Source organism: Orcinus orca, chromosome 11 (assembly GCF_937001465.1).
Source record: "Orcinus orca chromosome 11, mOrcOrc1.1, whole genome shotgun sequence".
In the NCBI taxonomy this organism is placed as follows: Eukaryota; Metazoa; Chordata; class Mammalia; order Artiodactyla; family Delphinidae; genus Orcinus; species Orcinus orca.
In genome coordinates, this window is record NC_064569.1 from 673,749 (window position 1) to 692,258 (window position 18,510).

The window sequence follows — 18,510 nt, forward strand, 5'->3', positions numbered from 1 at the left end:
ATTAGATCCCACGTGCATGCTGCAGCTAAGGAGCCCATGAGTTGCAACTAAGGAGCCCGCCTGCCGCAACTAAGACCCGGAGCAGCCACATAAATAATAAATAAATAAATATTAAAAAAAGACCAGGTCATTACCTCCAATGGGCAGGCAGAGGGATGAGAGAAGTAGAGAGCATGTAATCGCCAGTAATGCTCTAGTTTGGGGGGAAGGGTTTCATAAGTGTTCATTTTATCATTAATTAGTTAATTAATTAATTGGAACTTGGAGTCAAGGCCAGCGGTCTGAGGCAAACAGACATGGTCTGATGCGGGTGTGGAGTCATTCTCTGCAACGAGCACGCACACAGCCCAGCAGCGAAGGCACAGCTAACTCAACTGCTGACAGAGCTGAACCACAAATCACTTCCAGGACTTTCCCCAACAAGCTCAGTTTTAATTGACTAGAGAAGTCCTTAAGGCAGATGCCCTTAGATCTCTCTCTCCAGTGAGAAAAGCAGAAGCCAAACCAGGCATGGGAGTGTCGGCACTGCCCCCTAGTGGATACATGGGAATGTCCCGGTGGACGTGGGCTGAAGACAGACTGCCAAGGCTGGTACCAAGTAAACAGACAGGAGCACACACCCAAGGACAGATAATAAAAGACCTAAAACGAAAACCCTGAATCATACCGAAAGACCAGTCGTTCCCACCTACTGCCAGAGCACTTAATGATAGTGCCATTGCATCCAAATGCATGCTAAACGTTGTATGAAGACGTACATTTTTCAGATGAAGTAGAAAAGTACCAAAGCATGGCTTCACTTTATTATTATTATTCATCTGAGATCTGCTCCTTGGCCTCAGCCTTTGAAAGGCCATCCACCAAACGCCCACCTCAGTCCCCTTCTGGTGTCCCTGCGCTGGTACACAATCAGTGATCACTTTGGTTACCACCCCATGTGACCAGTGTAACAGAAAGGGGGGGGGTCACTTGGATTAACTGTTAATATCTGAATATCCAGTTGCAAATGATCCACACAACTTAGGGTAGAAAATCTCATATATTGTACTTTGTATGTTGAGATATAAAAGCATAATTTTCACTGCAAAAGAAAGATGCTGCAACAGTGAATGGTCTGGGCCATTATATGCATAAAATTATTTTAAAATCTTAAAAAAGGAAAAGAAATTAATACATATAGTAAAGAGAGAGTAAGTTTGCTAAATAGTTTATAGAGGATATTATATCTTTTTGGCTTACAACTTTATTAAATTTTAAAAGTAATTGAGAATAATAGAGTTAGACTGTATCAAGTCTAACAGAGTTAGACTTTGCAAAATTGTTTGGTATGCCAGCCTTCTCATAATATTAAACAAAATAATCTTTAAGAATTGTATTTAAATTTTAATTATTAATCCCAATTAAGCCATGAGTCTTTCAAGAAAAAAACCCTTTTTGCAAATTCTTCACATCTTGTGAAGATGAATTAAAACCAGAACATCAACTTTACCACTTATCATGAGGAGGAAAAACTCCAAACATATCTACAAAAAAATCAATAATGAAATCATCATTCAATCCAGGTGTGATAAAGAATATAAAAAATCTGAAAGAACCAAAGCACCCAAAACACAGCTTGTTCTCACTAGTCAAACTTCAAAAACCACAGACTACACACGTGAATCAAGCACACTGCTCTTTGTAATGTTTGGTCTACTTATGGAGGCTAAAAACTGTTGTTCAAATGATGGCTTTAGATTGTCACTCAGTTTAATAGTTGGAAATAAAACTCTCAACTTTTGACAGTTACCCAAACTATGAATCCTAGGGACAACATTGCTCTGGAAAATACATTCCTAAAAATAATTTTCCTGAATTACATTCCGCTGTGCGCACACACACACACACACACACACAAAAGTGATCGTTTTAAATGTGCTACTTCTATATCATGTATATCAGGCATCTGAACAGGCAGAAACAACTAGAGCCTCTTTTAAACAGAACGGTGGGTTAATAGTGAGTTCGGTCGATTCTCTCCTTGCAAGTCTGATTGCAGAAATATTTATAGACTGGAAAACCAGTTTTTTAAATGTCAACGCCATACAGTTGTCATCAACAGTGGAACAAAGAAGATGAAGGCTATGAATGGTTTGGGAATCACACACTTGGTCAGGGCTGACTTGGTGAGTACACAACCTGTGTAGCTGCCCAGACTTGCACTCAGAAGACCCCGGCTTGGTTTAATGCTCTCCTGTTGCAGTCCTGAAATTCTTCACAATTGTTTAATAAGGAGCCCCAAGTTTTTACTTTACTAGGGGACCTACAAGTTATGTAGACTGTCTTGTATATAGTGTTTTGTTCACATCCTTCAGTATGCGTACAGGAGGGTAATTACAGCACAGAAGAATGTAACAAGAAATCCTGGTCAGAGGAGAAAGATGGGGAGACGGTTTCATCATCCTTCATCAGAGACTTTGGAATAGTCTCGTCAAGTACTTATGTGAGATGTTCAAACACTATGGGGTAGCAGACACTATGTGTTTAAAGGGCTACTAAGACAGTAACGACCACGGGGTTGGGGGCGGGGGAAGCCCTAATGCTGTAGTTTTCAGAACTTAGCACCTGCAGTTTGTTCACTAGAAACTACTGAAGTAACCACACTAAAAGTCTTCTTGAGAATCCAAATATTTCTCATGCGATAACTGCTGTAAGATCCTCCCGTTCTACAGTCCCAGTGATGTGCTGAAATTACTGTGCGTTTAAGCAAAGGTGAGGGGCAAATGGCCTCGACTGTAACCAAACACTGAGTCTAACACTCAGCCCTTCAGTGTTCTGCCAAAAGGTGCAAAAGCTTTCCTGAACGCAGAGATTTTCAGTGCGTTTTCTCAATTAATGGCTACTAAGAGTTCAGTTCTTATCTGAAGGGGAGCTGGGTCCTCAATTTTTTTCTTTTGTTCTGCTAAAATATTGGCAACCACTGGTCCAGCATCTTGGAAGCAGGTAGGCAGGTCTCTGGACCTGCAGCAACAGCATCACCTGAAGTTTGTTAAAAAGGCAGGATTGGAATCTGCCTTTTGACGAGATTCCTAGGTGACCTACGCAAGCATTAAGGTTGAGAAGCTGTTCTAGACAAGCACTGACCAAGCTCAGGCTGCAGGGGACTGGCCACCGGCATAGAGGATTTACTGCAGACCAGCTACCTTCAGGTCATTTCATGAAGACTGTTTTCAGTTCAGTCCCAGCGTTGCTCTCCCTAAAGGTGCATGACTCCCGGCTGCTTTATTTCCATTTAAGGGGTCACCAGTGAAGACCTCCTGGTGTTACTTGTGCAGAGAGATCTTTCAGTCCGGGTACACAGCAGCAGCCAGCTACTGGGAGTGGACACTGCCACAGCCAGCCTGGACGACCACTTGGCAACATGTACCGCAACCTTGAAAATGACCCCAGTGGACGCCTGTCATTTCTGCCAGCCCAGTGCCCCACCTTTTGGTAGCATACTCACCTCTTCTTTACAAACACTATCTCCACTTTCAGAATATGAGTACTGGGTGGAGCCCACACGCACAGTCCGGCTCAAAGGCCTGGCCACTCAGGGCCCAAGGTGACTGTTTCAGCAGTGGTCACGTGACCCGCTCAGGGCTGCTCATAATCAGCCTCTTTTTAAGGCGTTTTAAGCCAGAAGAACATAAATCAGACCATCTTTGCCAGCACAGGAAGAAAAACCACCAGCCCAGGAAAAGAGCCAATGACACAAGCCTCACAGTGTTCTAAATCCAACCCATCATGGCAACGACAGATTCGGACCTCATTCTTAATCATTCGTGTGTGTTTCTCAAGTGATGGTAATGTGCCGGGCACACAGATTAGAACACTCCAGATGAAACCCATTTTCCCCTTTGCAAGCTCATCATTGTGTAAAAGTGCCCAAACTGTGCAACACATTTCTTTTAGTGAAAATACAAAAAGCGGGTTTTTTTTTTCCAGTTCTTTGATAGTGATCCAAAAACCAAGATGGATCTGTGCACCTGTATTAGTCCGATTTGTATGAGCACATTAGACCACCTGGATGTCTAGGCCTGAATCGTCCGCCTCACTCTCACAATATAACACCAGAAAGATATGTTTTAAATATTTGCCTCTTTTTTGAACAATTTCAAAGTATAACTACCTCAATGCTGTAAAGCATGAAGTTAAAGGCTCCGCTTTAGTTTTCAAAACACTTTGAACCCAGATTTTTCAGAGATCATAGAATAGAATTTTAGGTTTAAAGGTCTAAATTTAGCTTTCTTCCAGGAAAAGAGGGAGACGGTAGAAGGCGGATTTTGCAATTTCTTCTTTAATTAGAAACAGTCGTGCAAAAAAAGTCCAAATAAATATATCAGCGTGGGAAATTTTCACTGATCTAATATACGTATTAACGAATACAGACCATTATTATAATTCGCTCAGCCCCAAAAAATCCCATAATTATCCACGTGGCATTTGAGCACAGCCCCGTTGTGCCTTCCCTGGAAAGAAAGCCTCCAAAAGTATCACCAAACTTGCCTCAGGTGCAGCGAAGAGTCAGACCCGCGCTAAGTTGGATGAGGGAGAAACTCAGCAACCGCGTCCGGACCTCCAGGCAGCAGCGTGGCGGGCGCTGCGGGCGGGGTGAGCGGGGCCCCGTCTGTCCCCACCTAGGTCCCCAAGTCTAGGTCCCCAAGTCTGTCCCCGCACCTCTGTTCCCACCTCAGTCCCTGCGCCTCTGCCCCCGCGTCTGCCTCCGCGCCTGCCTCCGCGCCTCTGTCCCCACCTCGGCCCCCGCGTCTGTCCCTGCGACTCTGTCCCTGCGTCTATGTCCCCACCTCGGTCCCCGCGCCTCTGTCCCCAAGCGCCGGGCACCTCTGTGCCAGCACCTATGTCCCCGCCTACGGCCCCGCCCCGCCCCGCCCCGCCGCCCCGCCCCGCCGCCCCGCCCAGCTTTCGTTTCCTGCGAACCGAAAGCGAAACTCAACCGAGGCTTCGCCTCAAGGGCACCCCAGCGTTTCGCCCCGGCGCACCGAGCAAGTGCAGCTGAAGCTGGTTTCGCGTTTAAACGTGCGCGCACTTGGCGTTACATCCCCTTTCCCAGCGGCTCCTAGAATGAGCAATTCTTTTGACATTTGAAGATCCTCGTAGTAATTAGGGGGCGTCTTACAATCGTTTGGCATTTAGTAGTACACGTGGCAGCATGTTTTTCTTTTTTAAAGACATAATATAATTTCTTAAATTGGGTATCTTAAAATCGATGGCTTGTAGATTCGATGAAATACGCACATGGGTATCTGCTCGGAGGGGAGGACCCGCTGTGACGCAGAGCAGTTGGGGAAAAGAAAGTGAACTGCCTCTTGCTGCTTAGAACCTAACTAACATACACTGGATCCCAGAGAAGTGCCAGGCTCGTTTCTAAACTCTAAACCTGATTCAATCTATGCAACAGTCTCCTGATGTAGGCCCTATTTTTATCCCAATCCTATAGGAGGGAATATTAAATTTCAAAGAGGTTAAGTGACCTGCCCAAGGTCACGAGATTACAAGTGGTGGAGCCAGGATTCCAGAGGGGTCTTAACCTTCGGTCTTAACCCCCCACTGCCACCACCTTGACTTTAATTGCACCCCTTCATATGAAATGCCAGTTCTGTGAAGTCAGGGGCTCACCGGGTGGGCATGCAGATAGGTTAAGGTTCAAAGAGGGATGGACAACTTGCACACGTGAAACTCTTGCTACCTCTTTAGAACGCACTTCACGTGTGTAGACCCGTGGGGTGGCAGCAGAAGGGTTGTCTGCCAGGGGCCTCAGACACCCTGCTGGACAGTGGTAGATTTGTGCAGGGAAGCAGAATGGAATCTCCTCACAAGTGCTCAGCCTTTCGGAAAGCCATCCACTGGCCAGGTGTGAGGGTGAGAGGCTTCAGAAACCCAAAGCTGCCGGGGCCTCACTGAGGCTGCAGCAGGTCTGCAGTGAGGTATCCTGTTCACACTGTCCTGATGTGAAGATATACGTAACATAACGTGTCTGTTAGAAGCTTGATCAAGGCACATGTATCCATGCTGCATATACCTGTCGGTGTGCAGGAATGCACGTATACCCTGCACATAAGCTAAAGCTCCCCTTCCCCGCTGTCGGAATGGAACGCAGGAGAGAGCACCGCAGGGCACGTCCTCTCCAGACTGGGGGTGAGTGTATGCAGCCCGTGCTTACACAGGTGCAGTGACTGCAGAGCAATCAATATAACCAATATCACCCATCAGTAAACAGGAGCCTCAGGCCCCTGAGGCGAGGGCATGGGGAGAGGGTGTTGTAAATTAGGTACAATTTCTAAGTACTTTAAGTCAGTAGAATTCTAGGGAACAGCTGTATCTGCCTTCAGTGATTCTTAGCAGATGCTACTTGTAGTCAATCAGTTCATTCTATTTGAATCTTGGTAACGCAGTGGAGCAAAGGAATTGGCATTGCTGCCCGGGTGTAACATGGTCAGGGTCAGTCTCGGGGCTGGAGACCAGACTACACAATGTAAGAATCCATAACAATTATTATGAGGCCTGAGCAAGGGTGTTGGCCCCCAAGTAGGGTGAGAAGGATAATTGGAACCAGATTTGTCACCATCAGAGAGGCCAATGGGGGAATGAACCCTACTGTGTTGAACTGGAATGGGAGTTAGTGTGGACTCAAGATTTCAGAATGGTTAGAGAGATAGGCAGAGAAACAAACAGAGCGGTAACCGTGTGTATGCATAACTGTGTCCCCAACTCTGTCCACTGAGAAGGCCTGGACCAGTGACACCCCGATAGCACTGTGCCCATCGAGCGCCCAGAATTTGCTTCTAATTGCCATTCTCTAGTTACGGGAGCCAGAGTGCTTAGAGAAATGGTTGTTTTCAGGGTTAAGTACAAGATGAGCCTAGGACGCCTTGTTCTGTCAGAAAGTAAGAAAATGCTCAAAGAATGATGAGGACATGTCAAAAGGACATGGAAGCCAGCTGGAAGGCACTCCCATTGGCCCAACCTAGAACAATTTGAGCATCAAAATAAGTGACGAAACGGACAGATTATAACTCACTAGATAAAATAGGAACTCACTGTCCACACCAATAAAAATAAATAATTGAATAATCTCCAAGTTTCATGAGGAACAGAATATTTACACAGTTTTAAAACACTTTGCCACCAAACACATACTATTAATTACTAATATTATGCACATGTAATATAACATTATACTTACAATTAATGTAAATGTTAATTACAAATGGGAAAAGAAGTACTTTCACTGGACACCATCAGTGATGGGAAATTGAGTTATGTGCTGTCTGTTAGGATGAAACTGGAGGAACGCAGCATCACTTCTGAGATGCTCCTGTAAAAGTACACAACCTTCCTCCATCCACGAGGAAGCACCTGACTCACCCAAACTGAGGAACATTCTACAGAACAGCTGGCCTGTAATCTTCAAAAGTGTCAAGGTCATAAAAATCTTTTTAAAAAGGCTTGAGAAACTATTCCAGACCAAAGAGATAATTACAAGCAGATGCAACAGGAGAGCCTGAACGGGATCCTTTTGCTATAAAGTACAATATTGGGTCAGCTGGTATAACCTGAATGGGGTCAGAGGACTAGGTAGCAGCAGCCTCACACTAAGGCATTAGGAGAAATGAAGCACCATGAGGAAACTTACTCTCAAATAGTTCAAGGAAAACAAGGTTTGTATTTTTCTGTAAGTTCAGCACTGTTTCAACATTTTTTAACGTAAAAAAGTAATATGGGTTGGTGTTTTTTTCTGAAGTCTATTAAAAAGATTGTGCTCTTGAAGAGCATTAGTTGAAAGATTTCTGAAAACCTTGCCAGAAAGAGTTTAAATTGAAACTGCATAACACCTGTTTCAAAAGAAAGTTTGGGCCCCGAGTAGTTCACGCAGTATTTCTGCCTATTTAGGAATTTTTCTGGGTGGTGGGGGACCGCACCCCGCGGCATGTGGGATCTTCCCCGACCAGGGATGGAACCCGGGTCCCCTGCATTGGGAGTGCAGAGTCTTAACCACTGGACCACCAGGGAAGTCCTGAGATATTTTTGATGTCACTGAAATTCTCAGCAGCTGGATTTCTTTCTCTTGATCCTTTTTTTTTTTTTAATTGGATGTATGAGGCAAGAAGCCACACCTTCTGCCTCTCTTGAAAATTCTGCCTAAAAAGTTGCTCACAGAAGAAGGCGCTTGACGGCTTTGTGGGATAACCTAGTTCTCCTTCACGGTGGAAGCTGCTTTAGAGAAGTTATGTGTCCAAGGTGAGGAGCAATTTATAGAACCTGACACTAATTTTTGCTCTACGAAAAGCGAAAGTGGTGTTTTAAGAAAAAGAAAAGGAAAACAATGACGAATAAAGTTCACTTCTCTGCAAACAGGTGGTTCTGTGTGACCTGTCCGCCTCTCCTCTGCACAACTCCTGCCCATTTTCCTCTCTGCATTTTGTCAAGATATGCCTTTTTATTTTAAATTTTACTTTATTTTGTAGGGTTCCAAAAACAACTAATAAATTTGCCTTTAAGGTGTGTAGATCGAACCTCCCCCACAGGATTCATCTGGGTGAACAGACTCCTGAGAAGGAGGGCTGGGAGTAAACGGAGCAAAAGGTCTCAGGGCAGCACCGAAACAGCCTGTGGCTTGGCGTCCCTTACCATCCCTGGTCATTCTCTGTCCTCTAGTGATTTGTTGCCTTAATGGAGAACTTTTTTTTAATTAAATAGTTTATTTTGGGACTTCCCTGGTGGCGCAGTAGTTAAGAATACACCTGCCAATGCAGGGGACCAGGGTTCGAGCCCTGGTCTGGGAAGATCCCACATGCCGCGGAGCAACTAAGCCCGTGTGCCACAACTGCTGAAGCCTGCGCACCTAGAGCCTGTGAGCCACAACTGCTGAGCCCTCGCACCACAACTACTGAAGCCGGCGCTCCTAGAGCCCGTGCTCCGCAACAAGAGAAGCCACCGCAATGAGAAGCCCATGCACCGCAATGAAGAGTAGCCCCTGCTTGCCACAACTAGAGAAAGGCCGTGCAAAGCAACGAAGACCCAACACAGCCAAATAAATAAATAAATAAATTTATATAAATAAATAAATAGTTTATTTTGGAAAATAAATTTTAGGGACTTTCCTGGTGGCACAATGGCTAAGATTCCACGCTCCCAATGCTGGGGGCCTGGGTTCCATCCCTGATCAGGGAGCTAGATCCCACATGCCTGCTGCAACTAAGAGTTTGCATGCTGCAACTAAGGAGCTGAGAGCTGCAACTAAGACCTGGGGCAACCAAATAAATAAGTAAATAAATAAAATATTTTTTAAAAAATTTAAACGTACAGAAAGGTTACAAAAATATCCCAGTGACGCCATATACTCTTCACTCATTATTAACATTTTGGCAGACTTTATTACTTTTCTCTCTTATACACACCCACACACCCTATATCAGTATATATTAAATCAGCTTTTTTGTTTTTTGTTTTTGCTGGGCTATTTGAGAGGAAATAGCAATCAAGACTCATGAGCCCCAAATAATCTAATATACCTGGCTAGGGCCAAAAACATGTTCTTATATAACTCCAGTTTAATTATTATCAAGTTCAGGGAATTTAACACTAATACAATATTACTGATATTTTCTAACATATACAGTCAATATTCAAACTTTGCCAGTTATCCCAGTATTGTCCTTTATATCAACTCCTTTTTCCGATACAGAATCTAAGCCATAATCTCATTCATTTAGGTTTTTTATTATTAAACTTTTTATTCTGTGATAATTGTAAGAAATAATGCAGAGAGATTCGAATTTTCCCATCTTGTAGAACTGTGGCACACATCACAACCAGGATATTGACGCCAATGCAGCCAACATCAATACAGAACATTTCCATAGACTCAAGAATCCCGGGACTTCCCTGGTGGTCCAGTGGTTAAGAATCGCCTTCCAATGCAGGGGACGCCAGTTCGATCCCTGGTCAGGGAACTAAGATCCCACGTACCACGGGGCAGCTAAGCCTGCGTGCTGCAACTAGAGAGAAGCCCATGCACCACAGCAAAATATCCCACGTGCCGCAACTAAGACCCAACGCAGCAAGAAAGAAAGAGAGAACGAGAGAAAAAAAGAAAAGAAAGAATCTCGCAGGTTGCCCTTCATAGACACACCTACCTCCTTCCTGCCCATCCCCCTCCTTAACCTCTGGCAACCACTAATCTGTTCTCCATTTGTATAACTTTGTCATTTCAAAAATGTTATATAGGGAGACTTCCCTGGTCGCACAGTGGTTAAGAATCGGCCTGCCAATGCAGGGGACATGGGTTCAAGCCCTGGTCCAGGAATATCCCACATGCCACGGAGCAACTAAGCCCGTGTGCCACAACTATTGAGCCTGTGTTCTAGAGCCCGTGAGCCGCAACTACTGAAGCCTGCACGCCTAGAACCTGTGCTCCACAACAAGAGAAGCCCCCTCAATGAGAAGCCCGCGCACCGCAACAAAGGATAGCCCCCACTCAGCACAACTAGAGAAAGCCTGCGCTCAGCAACGAAGACCCAATGCAGCCAAAAATAAAAAATAAATAAATTTTTAAAAAAACGTTGTATAGGGGAATTCCCTGGTGTCCAGTGGTTAGGACTCCATGCTTCCACTGCAGGGGTCACTGCTTTGGTCCCTGATGGAGGAACTAAGATGCCACAAGCAGTGGGCTATGGCCAAAAAAAAAAGTTATACAAATGGAATGACACAGTATGTAGCCTTTGGGGACTGGCTTTTTTTCACTCAGTTTAGCTCTCTAGAAATCCATCCAGGTTGTTGAGTGTATCAAGAGTTTGCTCCTTTTTATTTTAATGGACCACAGTTTATCCATTCATCTGTTGAAGAATATCTGGGTTATTTCCAGTTTTTGTCTATTACAAATGAAGCTGCTATTAATAATCATATGTGACTTTTTTGCATGGACATAAGTTTTTATTTTTCTGGCATAGTTGCCCAGGAGAGCAATTTCTAGGTGGTAGGATGGTGTATGCTTAATTTTTTAAGAAATTGTCAAATTCTTTTCCAGAGTGGCTATGCCATTTCACATCCCCACCAGCAGTCTGTAAGTGATCCAATTTCCCTGCATCTCTGCCAGGATTTAGTGTTATCAGTGTTTTTCATTTGAGCCATTCTGATGGGTTTATAGTAATATCTCATTGGGGTTTTTCATCTAGTTTTAATGTCTCTTCAGTTTCCTTTCCTCTGGGGTTGACCTTTTACTGTCCTACATGACACTGGCATTTTTAAAAAATACAGGCCTCTTGTTTTCTGGAATGTTCCTTAATTTGGGTTTGCTGGCTTGTTTCCTACTAATATGATTCAGGTTCCACATGACTGACAGCAGTGCTGTGTACATGACGTATCCTCTGTGCCTTAAGTCAGGAGCCACCCGGTGGCCATTTGTCTTGTTTTTGGCGATAATAGCTTCCATCACTTGATTAAGACAGTGTCCACCAGATTTCTCCACTATAAAGGTAATCTCCCTCCCTTTAATTAATGAGTAATCTGACAACAGATACTTCAAGAATGTGTAAATATTCTTTAACCCATGAGAACTCTAAAAACTTTGCACACGAACACTCCATCCAAACCTCTGAACAAAGAGACTTGATTCAAAAAAAAAAAAAGGGTAGACGTGGGGGGAAAAAAACAGAGACTTGACCAAACTTTAACACAGCTTCTAGCAGCAAAGCCACATCCTTGGGACACCCAGCCCTCTCTTGAGTTTCTGTCTGGAAAAGCCTCAGGGCTGTCAAAATAATTTACTGTTTGTTCTGATAGCGGATGGTAGGCCCCGACCTCCGTTTCTCAGAGCATTTACTCAGAAGGCACAATTGTGAATCCTTTCTCTGTCCCTCCAAGATGTATTTGTGTCTCCTTCAGCTCAGGAGCATCTTTCTCAAATACCTGAAAGCCATTCCTTTGCGATGCGGGCCCCTGTCCCCAGTCTCTGTGGCGACAGAGCCCTCCCTTGGAGCACAGCCAGCAGCAGACACAGCTGGCCTGGTCACACACTGACCAACCCTTTGTGACTTCTCATTTGAGCCCCCTCCCTACACCCTCATTCTCCCCTTGAAACACCCAGTCACCTCTGTGCCAATCAGAAGGGAGTTCAGCTCTTTCCCCTACTGTCAGTAGTTACTGAATAAAATCTGTTTTCACCTCTTAAACTAATAGCTGGCTTTGTTTATCTTTGATACCAAAGAACCTTTCACCTAATGGTTTTAGCTTCCCCTAGTGATTCTGTCATGGTTCTCCTTTATTAGTTGGCATTCTACTAGAAAGAAGACCTTTCTCTTCTCCCCTCCTCTTTGCTTCTTTGTTTCTTCATATTTATACTCAATGTGTGCTGCCTTTTTTAATGTTGGTGCTCAATTGGCCAGCAGGAGCTCTGTCAAACTGGCTCCTGTGTCTTCATGACATGTTTTCCACCATTTTTTGAGCACTTCTTTACCTTCTGGCACAAGATGTTCCAGGTTCATCTTGTACTTTTCCTGATTCAGCCCTGAAATCAGCCAGTTCTCCAATGAGTCATAATTCCTTTTAGAGGGGAATGGTATTTAGAAACCAAGATACAAGCACTAGATGTTCTCATTGCTATGGGGTGTCATTGCTGCTAGGTCCTTTCAATGGCAGAGCTAAAAAAAAAGAAAAGAAAAGAAAAAAAAAACCAAAGAAGCAAACATGAGGGACTTCCCTGGTAGTCCAGTGGATAAGAATCCACCTTGCAATGCAGGGGACGCAGGTTCAATCCCTGGTCGGGGAATTAAGATCCCACGTGCCACGGGGCAACTAGGCCCACTCACCACAACTAGAGAGCCCAAGTGTCACAACTACTGAGCCCATGCACTCTGGAGCCGGCACACCACAACTAGAGAAGCCTGTGATCTGCAACTAGAGAAGCCTGCAGGCCACAACTAGAGAGAAGCCCGCACGCCACAACTAGAGAGAAGCCCGCACACCGCAACAAAGAGCCCACGCACTGCAACGAAGACTCAGTGCAGCCAAAATTTAAAAAAAAAAAAACAGAAGCAAACATGAGTTCATGCTGAAGACTCCAATTTACAATATGATCCACTATCCCAGGGCTGTTCTTTGCTCCATCCCATTCCACAATTGTATATTCCTTCTTCCACAGTGAGAACTCTGGTTCCCATTAGCATGAATCTATTTCTTTCTTTGCTCAATCTGAGAGCACATACACCGTAGTTTGAGAATAGCTACACTACCTACCAACAGCAAACTTACTAAGTTCAAGATACTTTTTTCCATTCTTTATATCTTTACACAGAAGATATATAGTCAAAATACTGTGTTCAGTACTGTGGATTTTATTTTTCTTCTATGTGGTTATGGTGTCCATTTGATACACAGTTCAATGTATTTGTTTCTGGTGATGTAGTTTCAGGATGCCATGGGTATCCCAGGTGTCTCTGCTATGGATAAGAGTACAGGAAAATAGAACAAGATTACCATCAAAAAATGACAAGGGCCATTTGAGCAAAGAACACATTGAGCTTATGGTCCAAAAGCTAAGAAGTGCAAAGCTGAATATGAGAAGCAGAGGAGCAGATGGCTTCCAGAAATCCACTTGAGTTCTGTGCATTCAACATGAAAGCAAAGGTTGAAGATGAGAGACTCAAAGGCAAGATCAAAGATGAGGACAAACAGAAGATTCTTGACAAGTATAATGAAATCATCAACTGGCTTGATAAGAATCTGACTGCAGAAAAGGAAGAACTTGAACTCTGGCAGAAAGAGCTGGAGAAAATTTGCAACCTCATCATTATCAAGTTGTAGCAGAGTGTGAGAGGAAGGCCTGGGGCTTCCCGGCTGACGGAGCTCCTCTTCCGGGCCCACCTTTGAAGATATAAGTGAAGCCAACCTGAGCATAGATAATTCAGCCCTGTTCCACGGTAAAAAAAAAAAAATTGAAGGAGCCAAATTCACAACAAATCCAGTGACAGTCTTAAGGTTGAGCTATTGAGTAATTCAATACTGTACTGAATTACTGGCTTTCTCATTACTTAGGGAATATGTGCACAGGGAAAGGAAATAACATTGCATTTTATTAACATGTTGTAAAATGCAATGTATTAAATAAAATCTGTATTTACAATCAGTGCCCAAAAAAGCTTATTAAAGAAGAAAAAATTGTTTGGTCATGCCAGAGTTTCAAAAGGAAAAAATCGCTGGGTGAGCTCAACAGAAGAGAGATGACAGGAGAAAGAATCAGTGAATTTGAGGATTGAACAATTGAAATTATCTAATATTAACAAGAGAGAGAAAATAGACTGAAAAATGTTAGCAGAGCCTCAGTGGCCTGTGGTACTATAACGGAAGATCTAACATTCACTGAGCTCCAAAGAAGAGAAGGAAGTGTGAGGCTGAAAACTATTCAAAGATATGACAAGCTGAAAATTTCCCAAATTTGGCAAAAGACATAAATCTGCAGATTTAAGAAACTGGGTGGACTCCCTAGATAAGGCCACAGAAATCCACATCAATATACATTGTAGGACTTACCAGGTGGTGCAGTGGTTAAGAATCTGCCTGCCAACGCAGGGGACATGGGTTCTATCCCTGGTCCAGGAAGATCCCACATGCCACAGAGCAACAAAGACCATGCGCCACAACTACTGAGCCGGCGCTACAGAGCCCTCAAGCCACAACTACTGAGCCCATGAGCCACAATTACTGAGCCCGTGTGCTGCAACTACTGAAGCCTGTGCGCTGAGAGCCTGTGCTCTGCAACAAGAGAAGCCACCGCAATGAGAAGCCCGTGCAACGCAACGAAGAGAAGCCCTTGCTCGCCGTAACTAAAGAGAAAGCCCACGTACAGCAACGAAGACCCAACGCAGCCAAAAAATAAACAAATAAATAGATAAAATAAAATTACTTAAAAAAAATAGACTGATGGAATTCCTAATAACTGAACCACGGTTGAATTCCTGGAATAAATCCTTCTTGGTTGTGCTATATTTTTTAACGTGGTATGGACTCTGCTGACATTTTACTAATGTTTTTTGCATTGGCATTAATACAAATCTTGGGGCTTGGGGGATTTTTTTTTCGGGATGTTTTTTGGCCACACCACGCGTCATGTGGGATCTTAGTTCCCCAACTAGCGATGGAACCTGTGCCCCCTGCATTGGGAGTGCGGAGTCTTAACCACTGGACCGCCAGGGAAGTCCCTGGCATTAATACAAAAGATCACTTCATGTGTTTTTATTTCTCCCCACTGCAAGATAATAGAACCTGCTTGGAGAGACAATGTCCTGTCTCACTAACCATGAGCCAAACAAACAGCCTTACAGTTTAGACTTCAGTGTCTAAGCCCCAAATACAATATGTAGAAGGTCACATAAGAAGCTTCATTTTGCATATTCATGAAAAAAATGTGGATAAGTGACAACTCACCTTAGCTCTTGGGGGTTCTGTGTATATGGGAAGGAAGGATGAAATAAACTCTACAAAATTTAACAGTATCCGTATTGATATCCTCTCCTCTTGCCCCACTCACTCTCTCACCTTCATCCCTAAAGTGGTTGACATCATAAATTTGTCACAAGACCTAAAAATAAAAAACTAATTATAGCACTGGGTTTTTTTTGTTTTTTAATGTAGACAGTTTAGACTGATAACTTAAAAAGGGAAGTTTTTGGGAATTCCTTGGCGGTCCAGTGGTTAGGACTCTGCTTGCACTGCAGGGAGCATGACTTCGATCCCTGGTCAGGGAACTAAGATCCCTCATGCTGTGCAGTGTGGCCAAAAAAATTTTTAAAAAGGGAAGTTTTTGATTCCTTTAGTAGACTGGCATTGTAATAGGAAAGACAGTTGCATGGCGTTGATCCAGTGACCCTTAAAAATTCAGAATGGTGGGGTTAGTGGCAATTTTGTATTAAAGTTAAATGCCGATCAAATCACTGATAGAATCAGCAGTTTGGAGAAAATAAATATATAAACATACTATCTTTTTCCTCAGTAGGTTCTTTTTGGAACCTAAGCTGTTTGCGCTCAAAGGCTGGAGATCTGTCCCTCTTGCTGAGAAGGACCCAGACTGCAAACACTGGGGTGAGGAGTACATATGAATATGCATGTGGATTTCACTAGATACTATGTTAACTACGGGCTCTCCTAATTCCTGGGGTAAAATAGTAAAAAGTAAAAAAGACTTTTTTTTTTATCGGTAGAAATTACTTAGGAATCCTTCAGAGATGGCATTAGGATTCAAGGAACTGGATAACCCAGGCTAAAGCCCAGTGAGCTAAACAAGCTGCCTACCACGGGCCGTGGCCCAATTCTGGCACCTGCCAAACTTACTTTGCCGTCTTAAGAAGCCTCTAGCCAATCCCGTGCTGGAGAATTATGAAGCTGCCTTTTCTTGGGGGAAGATAGAGACTCATCCACTTTCCTATTCACTCTCTTTCTAGGGATGCATTTCTCCAGTTCTAAAATTCAATACTCCTGCTTCGTGAACAGAGATAAAAGCCAGCAGGGCTAGACGGGCCCAACCCCATGATCGGACAGGGACTCAACCAAACAAGGGAAAATGGAAGAGAAGAAACTGGGGGGAAGACTTCCCTGGTGGCGCAGTGGTTGAGAGTCCGCCTGCCAATGCAGGGGACACGGGTTCGTGCCCCGGTCCGGGATGATCCCACATGCCGCGGAGCGGCTGGGCCCGTGAGCCATGGCCGCTGAGCCTGCACTTCCAGAGCCTGTGCTCCGCGGCGGCAGAGGCCACAGCAGTGAGAGGCCCGCGTACCGCAAAAGAAAAAAAGAAAGAAACTGGGGGGAAATACATACAAGGCCCTAAAATATCACCCCTCAAACTCCCCCTTCCCCATACCTCCCAGACATCACCTCTGTGACTTTGCCATTCGTATTTATTTTAACCTAATTCACATAGATCTAGAGGGAAGGAAGACACTGTAGGTGATTTCCCCTAAACCCTGGTCTCAGGGGTCTGTTACTCTCTCCCTAATTAGGTCCTAGTTACACACTCGGGAAGTCCTTCGAGGCTTATCTGAAACCCATGGGTAGGTCTCTCACGTCGGTCAGAGGGGAAATGCCCCTTCCTGAGATGGGCCACAGCTCCTGACCCCAGTTCTCCGCACAGCTGGGTCTGTCCCTGCAGCCCCTGCGGGACTTGGTGAGGCGTGACCTCGGGCAAGGGGGTCCTGATGGGCAGAGATCTGGACTCCTCCTCAGCGCCACCATCTCCTTCACAGAAGAGCAAGAAAGTGTGGTCTCTCCGAAAACAGTCCTCGGCGAGTGGTTAGCGTCACTTCCTGCCTGGTCTTCCTTTCCTTGGAACATTTTATTCTATTTTTCTCGGGGCCTCCAAGGAATACAGAGTAGAAACATGTAGGGAAAGTCCACAGCTGACGAGCTGTACATTTAATGCACAGGGACCTGCTACGGCCCGACCCTGGGTGTCTTATCAGTAGTTTAATCAGAGTGGCCTTTTGATTTTTCCAAAAGTCCTACCGGAGCTGCCAACTTCAGGGAAGAGATGCATTAATTTGTCCTCTCCTTTGTAATAAATGGACTTTGCTTCTCCCCACCCTTCATTTTATGAGGCAGCAGCTGGAACCGGACACAAACACCAGTGGTGGAAAGAGGGCGGGGTAGCCGAGAGAACAGCCTCTTGGCCCCCGCCCTTTTGTGTCTCAACACATAAACGCCCTACACCTCAGCTTCTTCAGCCATAAAATGAGAAGACCATCCATTTTGAGATGGTTGGGGTTAGAGATAAGGTGTATGTGTATATAAAGCTTAGTAGGTGTCTGCTTAAAACCTTCCAAATTCCACACAGAAGTGCTGTGTTTCACCCAGAGAAAACCTAAGCTCCTCACGTCCTGTGCAGGATAGCCTAAGTGTGCCCTGCACTCCGCATGGCTCTTGGCCGCACCCCTCACCTCCATCCTCCGGGTACCTTCACCTCCTCCCTGCTCTTCACACACCCACCCGGCGTGCTCTGACTCCAGAACCTCCGCGGTGGCTCCGAGCTGCACCCGGGTCTCCACGAGGCCTCTTCTGACCTCACCACCCACTTCTCCCATCACTGCTTTTTCGCTTCACAGCACTGAACACTCTCTGGAATGATCCCACTCATTTATCTGTGTATTCACAAGGGCAGGAGATGGGCTCTTGCTTCTAACTCTAACTCTGAGAACACTCCCTTTCCAGAATCTCACCCGCGCCCAGATCTCACCTTTCTGCTCCCCAGCCAGCAGGCTGTGTTTGGGGTGAGCCCAGCCTAACAGAGAATTTTAAATCCCGCTTAGGTCTCTGCACAGGTGTGACTGGCCTGCACCCTAACCCAGAGACAGTGACTCTCGTTTCCTTTGCTGACACGGAGCTGCGCTCCCCCACGGGAGGGTCTGGCAGAGCTCAGCGTCCATGCTGGCCCCGTCACCCACAGGTACTGGTGTCGGGACCCAGGCCGGGGTCTGCTGCTCTAGG